This window comes from Cervus canadensis, chromosome 20, assembly GCF_019320065.1.
Source record: "Cervus canadensis isolate Bull #8, Minnesota chromosome 20, ASM1932006v1, whole genome shotgun sequence".
In the NCBI taxonomy this organism is placed as follows: domain Eukaryota; kingdom Metazoa; phylum Chordata; class Mammalia; order Artiodactyla; family Cervidae; genus Cervus; species Cervus canadensis.
In genome coordinates this window covers 50,463,895-50,472,695 of record NC_057405.1, presented here as the reverse complement: position 1 = coordinate 50,472,695, position 8,801 = coordinate 50,463,895, and positions in this window count along the sequence as shown.

The window sequence follows — 8,801 nt, the reverse complement described above, 5'->3', positions numbered from 1 at the left end:
TATTCCCAGTGGTGAGTAAAGAAAATAAGTGTTTCCTATACAACTAGATAGGAAAACAACCTAGTAGAAGGTAAATAAAGGGCCAAAAAGCACAATAAAGTGCTCAACATCATTCTAAGGAGATGAAAAATAAAGCTATAATGAAATTCAACACAAACTCACCAGGATGGCCAAAATTAAAAGGACTTATGCTACCAAGTTTTGAAGAAGAACTCATATATTGTTACTTGGAATGCAAAATGATACAGTCACTTTAGAAAAGCTGGGAAAGTTTCTCATAAAACTAAACATGCCATAAAACACAAAAATTTCATCTCTAGGCACTTACTCAAGAGAAATTAAACATATGTTCATAAATAATCTTGTTCAAGAATATTCACACTTTATTTCTAATAGCCAAAATATGGGAATAAACTAAAAGTCCATCAATAAGAAAATGGGTAAGCATATAGGGCCATGCAATGGATTCACCAAGAAAAAGAAACTAGTTACTGATACACGCAACAACATAATTTAATCTCCAAAGGCAGGATGCTGAGCAAAAAAGCCAGGTATGAAAGGTATGATTCCATTTATATGAAAGTCTCAACATAAGAAATTTAGTGTATAGTGGCAGAAATTATAGTGGTTGCTAGGGGCCAGGGAAGAAGGTGAGGACAGACAGGATAGGGGCATAAGAAAACCTTTCAAGATTATGGAAATTTTCTATATCTCGATTGTGGTGATGGCTATATTTGTCAAAATTCATGGAATGCTACACTTCTAATGGATCTTTTTTCACAAAAATTATACATCAATTAAATTGCTATTTTGAAAAGCAAAAGCTGATTTTTGTTTTTCATACTGGTGGTGAGTCTGCATGTGAATGATGGATTTTATATGAAATACTTGGTTTGCAGTGAGAGATTTTATAGAGCAGATTCTAAGAGAAAATAGATTCTGGACTTGGGATTTAGAAGGCTGAGTGCAGAGTACTCCAACTGATCCTGAATTAAGCTCACTGACTTCCTCTCCCCACACATAATTGTAGTGTTGGACAAAAGAGCTCCAAGCTTTTAGCATAAGACAGAGGAAGTTTTTCTGAGGCATCCTATAACAGGGGTCTCGAAAGGCTGCCTGCTTTCTGTATGCAGACTGAGACGGTTAATTTTGTGTGGTCAGCTTGACTAGGCTAAGAGATGTCCAGATAGCTGCAAAATATAATTTCTGTAAGAGTGTTTCCAGAAGAGGTTAGCATTTGAATCCGTAGACTGAGTAAAGAAATGACCCGCACCAGTGTGGGTGGGCATTTTTCCATCTGTTGAGGGCCTGACTAGAACAAAAAGACACAGGAACAGTGAATTTGCTCGCAGCTGAGCTGGAACACCCATCTTTTTCCGCCCTCAGACATTGGTGGCCTTGGTTCTTAGGGCCTTGATGTTGCTTTGAATTCGCCCTGAAACGACAACACTGGCTTTCCAAGACCTCCAACCTGCAGAGGGTAGATGGTGGAACTTCTCAACCCCCATAATGGTAAGAGCTAGTCTCTCATTATCAATTTCTTTAGATCCGTATCTCTATATATCCTGTTGGTGCTATTTCTCTAGAGAAGACTGACTAATATAGAAATATTCAATTCAAAGGAGCCAATTTATTCCTGTGGAAAAATTGTGCTGTACATTTTATCCTTTGTATATGTATGCACGTGTAGCTATTTCTCTGTTTAATTTCACTTTCCTATTGTTTTGTCATGTTATCTTTTTAGTGCATCCCTTAATTTTATTTATTTATTTTTTGATTAGCAAAGACTATGGCTGGTAATGCTGTTGAATGTAGTTCTCTGCTATATCAATTATTACAGTTCTGTGTTCAAATATATAAAAAGACACTGAATGTAAGGCTCTAAGTTCTCCTCATGACAGAAAGTGTTAGTTGCTCAGTCCTGTCTGAATCTTTGGGACTCAATGGACTGTAGCCCTCTAGGCTCCTCTGTCCATGGGATTCTCCAGGCAAGAATACTGGAGTGGGTAGCCATTCCCTTTTCCAAGGGATCTTCCTGACCCAGGGATCAAACCTGGGTCTCCTGCATTGCAAGCAGATTCTTTACCATCTGAGCCCCCAGGAAAGTTCTCCCCATAGTAATTGATAAATTATCCAGTTGAAAATAGAATATCTCAGGTTATGTCATTATAAGTAGATATTAAAGTTAAATAAAGTTATTACTAGGCTTCTAATTCTATAACATAAGAAACAGAGGCTTGGACTTCTTTTCCTTGTTTTCCTCAGCTCATTCCTTATGCATCACGTGTGAACAAAGAGTGGGTATTATTTCAAGTAGGAAAGATCTAGGCTGAGGGACTTCCCTGGTGGTCCAGTGGTAAAGAATCCACTTTGCAATGCAGGGACATGGGTTCAGTCCCTAGTTGGGGAACTAAGATCCCACATGATGAGGAGCAACTGAGCTCATGAACCACAACTACAGAAGCCCGGTCACTCTGGAGCCTGCATGCCACAGCTAGAGAGTTCAGATGCCACAACTAGAGAGTCCGTGAGCTGCAATGAAAGATCCCACATGACACAGTGAAGATCCCACACGCTGCAAGGAAGACCTGATTCAGCCAAATAAGTAAATAATCAACAACAAAAAGATCTAGGCTCAAATCCTATCTTTGTCAGTGTCCCTGACCTTTGAGTGACAACTCTCCAATTAATTTCTTAACTTCCTCCTTTATTAGGTAGGAATAGTAGTATCACGTGAGAAAGACTGTTTGGGCAAATCAGTAAGGTTTCATGGTGTGAATGACATTTAAACTTACTTTAGTCAAGGTAGGTCATCAACAGATGGAAGAAAGAATGCAACATCTGAAGCAGAACACTGCCTTTAGTGATAAACAGAGATAAGACATTACAGCATGTACAGGACAACTACTCCAGTTTGCATACAGAATGGCAAAACTGTTGGAGAGATGTGAAGATAAGATGTCAAGAGGGCCTTGAATGATAAGACACAGAATTTGTATAATTTCTAATGGGGATAAAAAAGTTCTTGACAAGAGAGTGACTGATCAGAATTATACTTCAAGAAGAATATTCTGGTGCTGAAAAGAATAATTGGAGTTTGAGAAAACAGTCATCAAAATTCAAGAGAGTGGTAAATAAGAGTTTATAAAAAGTAGGACATCAAGTCAGTTGTACGATGCATCATTATTTTATGTGCTATTGTGAATTAACAGAAAGCACAGCTAATTAACACAATCCTAATACTATCAATTGTATGCCACATTCTACTTTCAGAGATGTCAACATCTGAACAGATATGGATGGTAGAATTGATTAAACATAGTGTAATGACTATAATGAAGAGGAAGAGATTAAAAGTTTTGACAGATTATGAAAACTGAATAAGTGAAAGTAGAGTGGAAAAAGAAGGAATCAAATATGGAGTTGAGATTTTTGGTTTTAATTCTTAATGCCAGTATCAAAAAATGGGAATGATTTCATCACAGTGCCATTGGAACTTCTGGGTGTTGTCAATCAAAGAATTGGATATGTGGACTAGAACTGGGATATGGTTAATATTTGACGGTGATATTGAAAATCAGTATTTAGAGATGATCAGTGAAGTCATGTGAAGATGTGAGTTCACTAAAGAACAGAGGATGTGGAAAGAAAAGAATAGGGTTAAAGACACACTTTTGGAGATGGAAAAATGAACAAAGAAAACAGGTCAGAGGAATAGAAAAGGAGTCACGCTAGGATAGAGAACCCAGATCAGGGAAGAAGAGAGCTTCCAGAAGAATGAGTTGGTTGTTAGTGTTTGTTAGTGGCTACAGAGCATGAAGGAAGCCAACTACTGGGGGAAAAAGCATGGTTCTGTTTCAACCAAAGTTAATTAAGTGAAGTTAAAATTTTACACCCTGAAAAATATTCTCAAAGAAACATGCCAAACAGATTTTATGTTCTTGTCTTTTTTGAGAAATTTCCAACATGTAAGAGGGACATATTTTGTTTTAAAAGCTACTACATAGGTGTTTAGAATCTGCCCCACATTTTTAAAAGCTAATGCATGCACTTTAGCAGTAATCTTAAGTGAATCTGAAATATAGCTGTCATAATAACTTCTCTAGTTCCCGGTGCTACAGATGGTCATTAGAATTTTCAAAGAGAAAAAAATATATATGTAGCATCCAAAAGTATAAAAACAAAGAGCAAAACATTTCTCCAAGTGAATAAATAAATATTAATATGAATCATATTACAAGTACTTCCTAACAGAGGATAAAGATGTCTGGTGTGCATTCTTCTAGAGCCAGGAGTTCTACCTGCTGACATCATCTCAAAGACAGCATATTTTCACTGGGAGAAAGTACCTTATTCTATGCCAAGCTTCTCACTCAGCCCCAAAACAAGATGCTTATGTCACACGAATTAAAATTGGGGTTTTCTAGGTCCTGACGTGTGCATTGATCTCTCTACTTCCATTCCAGTTTTTTCCCAGGTTCTATTGTGTTCTTCAGTAAGAAGAATAACCTAGCCTCCCAATTCATCTATTGCTGGATATTATGAAATGGCAACCCACTCCAGTATTCTTGCCTGGAGAATCCCATGGACAGAGGAGCCTGGCGGGCTGCAGTCCACGGGGCTGCAAGAGTCAGACATGACTTAGCGACTAAACCACCACCACCATGACTTCTGAGGAAATGTTAGCGTTAAAACCATTTCTAGGACTATGCCCAGGAAAAGAAAAGGGGACTAGGGAGGAGCAAACCACTTTCTTCAACAACCCCCACTCTGAACATTTCTATCCTGACACAACAGTAGTAAAATGAGCATCATGGAAAGCCCTGATGTAAAAAATGCAGGCTCACAAAGTAGGGATGGAAACTAACATTTGTTGAGCATTTTACCACGAGCCAAATCATCTGCTAGATGCTCTAGTGACATTTAAAATTTTTATTCTCAAAACTGCACTGTGAGATATGGATTATTGGTCCCATTTTACAGGTTCTGATACTGAAGACACAAGAGGTTATGTGCACCATCTGACAAATCAGGACTTGAATTCAGGTCTGCCTCCAAAATGAATGACCTTTCCCCAACACAGTGTTGCCTGCCTGAATATGAGAAGACGTGAAAACAGAGGCCTGTCACTATGTTTGGAGCAGAGGTGACTGTGTACCTGAGGGCTCGGTCCTCTTTTTTGTCATCAGCTTAAAGAGACATCATATTCCCACTACATGTTCCTGTGTCTGTGCTCGCCTGTCAACAACAGAGAGGCAGCGAAGTTATCCAACCTAGATCTAAACCCAGTTCACACCCTTAAATGCTATAGAAAATGCTGCTTCTATAAACTGGATAAAAGTAGTGCGTTATTACCTATTTCCACCTGCATATAAACAACATCCTAAAGTCATGTGAAGAGTTGACTTATTGGAAAAGACCCTGATGCTGGGAGGGATTGGGGGGAGGAGGAGAAGGGGACGACAGAGGATGAGATGGCTGGATGGCATCACCGACTCGATGGGCATGAGTTTGAGTAAACTCCGGGAGCTGGTGATGGACAGGGAGGCCTGGCATACTGTGATTCACGGGGTCACAAAGAGTCGGACACGACTGAGCGACTGAACTGAACTGAAAGTCTTTTCAAAAGCTCTTTTTAATGGGATAAATGTATTCCACCAGACAATTTTTCTAACTGGAAAGCCTCTCCTTTTTCTATTCTAATTTGTTACATGTTACCTTTTGACAAAGAACTAGAAATACAGCTGCTGTGGTTTAGTTGCTAAGTCCTGTCCGACTCTTTGTGACCCCGTGGACTACAGCCCACCAGATTCCTCTGTCCATGGGATTTCCCAGGCAAGAATACTGGAGAGGGTTGCCATTTCCTTCTCCAGGGAATGTTCCCAACCCAGGGGCTGAACCCACGTCTCCTACATTGGCAGGTGGATTCTTTACCACTGAGCCTCCAGGGAAGCCTAGAAATAAAACTACTAGGCATTTGAGACAGAAATACAGCTGCTGTATCTCAAATGCCCACTCAAATCAATGGTCTTAGGAAATCAGTGGTCTTAGGAAGTGGGCCCCTAATGTATACATAACAATATTCACCTTCTAATATTGTTGTGAATATTAGGGATCATATTCGAAAATATTTGTTGAGCACATGTATGTGAAGAATACTCCTGGTTACGTAGCTCACCCAGCACTATGCATGGCACATACTTGGGCTGAATAAATAAGGATATAGGCCTCATCCCATAGGATCACAGAGAATAGAGAAGCAACTCTGACTAAAGGGACCGCTCCTGACTTCTGAGAGGTGGCTCTTTTCCGTTGTCCATTGGCAGCACAGTGATTGCTGAAGAACAGGTAGTGTTTCATCAGTGGCTGCTATGCCCTGCTTCCTTCCCCGCAGCTACAGACCTGGGTAACCACTGTTACATAAATGGGCCAGAGATGACCCGTGTACACTGGCTTCTCTGCCGTTTACTTATTCACAGCAGGCTAGGACTGTTAAATGCCAAAGCCTGCCAAACTCAAATTCTGACACATGCAATGATTTTAAACATAGCCCAGAGAGGCATGTTTTTAGCCATATAGACTCTGCCTGCTTTGCCCACCTGGTGGAACTGCATCTAACATGTGCTAATCATAGATAAGTCAAATCAAATGCAAAAAAACAACAAAAAAAAAAAACATGGGTTAGAAACTAGACAGTTGCAATTCAATGGCTATAGAGTTTCACTTGGACAGAATCTAGAGTTTGCCATACAAAGCTATGCCTGTGGCTAAGAACACTGTATCCTGCCCTTAAAGATTTGTTAAGAGGGCACAACCTAAGGGATCTTACCAAACGTTAAATACAAGAAACTAGTCGTAAGGAAAGAAATGCATTTTTTCCAAAAGCACAGTGATACCTCACATAAACACACACACACACACACACACACACACACACACACACGCATGCACACGCACACACACAAACACAAAATCTCTAATAAAGGACCATCAGTGAAATTTAAGCTTAAGACTAAAGGAAATAAATGGAAAGGATTGGTACTTATTTTACCACCTTATATACACAGTTAATTCTACCTTATTAATATATTAATTGTGGGCATTTGAGATACAGTAGCTGTATTTCTACACTTCCTTGTCAAAAGTTAATACATAGCATTTTATAATAGAAAAAGAAGGGGGCTTTCCAGCAAGAAAAAGTATGTGGTGGGGCATATTTAATCCATTAAAACTACAATTTGAAAAAGTTTTAGGGTATTATTTACATGCAAATAGAAATAGCTGATAATAAACTTTTAGAAGCAGTGTTTAATATAGTATTTTAAAATGTGGACTGGTTTAAATTCCAGTGACCACTTAGTAGCTGTGTAGCTGGACAAGTTACTTATCTTCTTGAGGCCTCAGTGTTTTGATCTGTAAAATAGAGAGAATAACATTTAGGATGGCCCATATGGCACTGCTGATATTCCACAGCTTTTTATCTATAAAGAGGGCAATTTCATGTGGCTTAATCTAATAACAAACTCTAATATGTATGCTGAGGGGATTATAGAAATAATATGTGAAGAGAATACTACCCACTTCCTGGAATATTTTCAAGCCTCAGTAATGTTTTCTCATATTCCTCTCAATTCTCCATGGATGCTGCTGACCTTTACATATAATCTGTTCTCAATTTTCTGTGTTCGTGAAGATAGCCATGGGATGGGAAACCAAATATGGCAAGAGATAATCATACACTCCGAAGAGCTGAATTGGACCTCAAATAAATTGCTCCATCATGCTACTTTTTGAGACGAGGAATCTGAACTTAGTCACTCATAGAGAATCCCCATCACCATTCTATACTAGGATCATGGTCTATAAAGGCCTGCAATTTTTCTAATACAACCAGTCCATCAGGATATCACAGAATGCCTCTCAACCCAAACTTTAAATGCCAAACATCTAAAAGGGTCTCTTCATGATCATTTTAAAGTTTAAAATGGGATTTAATATGAGTGGCAATTTAGACTGATATGAATATACTAAACATTACAAACTAGTAATTTTGATCACCAAGAACATTTATTAAAACACATAGGGAAGAAAATCCTTAAAATAGACCCAAAAATACTGGAGTGGGTTACCATGCCCTCCTCCATGGGATCTTCCCAACCCAGGGATCGAACCCAGGTTCCCCACATTGCAGGTGGATTCTTTACCATCTGAGCCACCGGGGAAGCCCAAAATATTAAATTAGCTCTGTAGATTTAATATAGCTTCCATGCTACTTCCTCTGAATTTCTTTCCCGTATATCAACTAACTATTCATATATCTTTAAGGCCTCTGAGGTTAAAGAATATTCACAAAATTTTTAAAAAGAATAAGCTACCTTAATTTTAGGTGTGCTGTTGGCTTACGTACCATTTGCTGTATCCAAAATAAGAATATCAGCTGCTGGAAATAGCGGAGTGTCATGAACATTTCAGTTAAGAAGAGTAGTCATTTGTTAGCTTGATTAAGACTCTAGGCTTTGATTCAGAAAAGTGTTGAATAGAGTTCAGTGACATCTAGATTCCAAGCTGGCAAAAAGCAAACATATTAGTAAATGGTCACAAATGGCTGCCGGTCTTGGAAAACTCTGGGAAGAAAACGAGAAGTTATTTTCTAGTTATGAAATGTAAGCATATCATAATCAATTTTCCTTGCTATTATACTGTCCATGACATTATTATATTACCTGTGGAATTCAAATTGCAAGGCAGTCTTTTTTTTTTTCCTGTGTTGTACTACTGTGCCACATGGGCCAACCACTCAG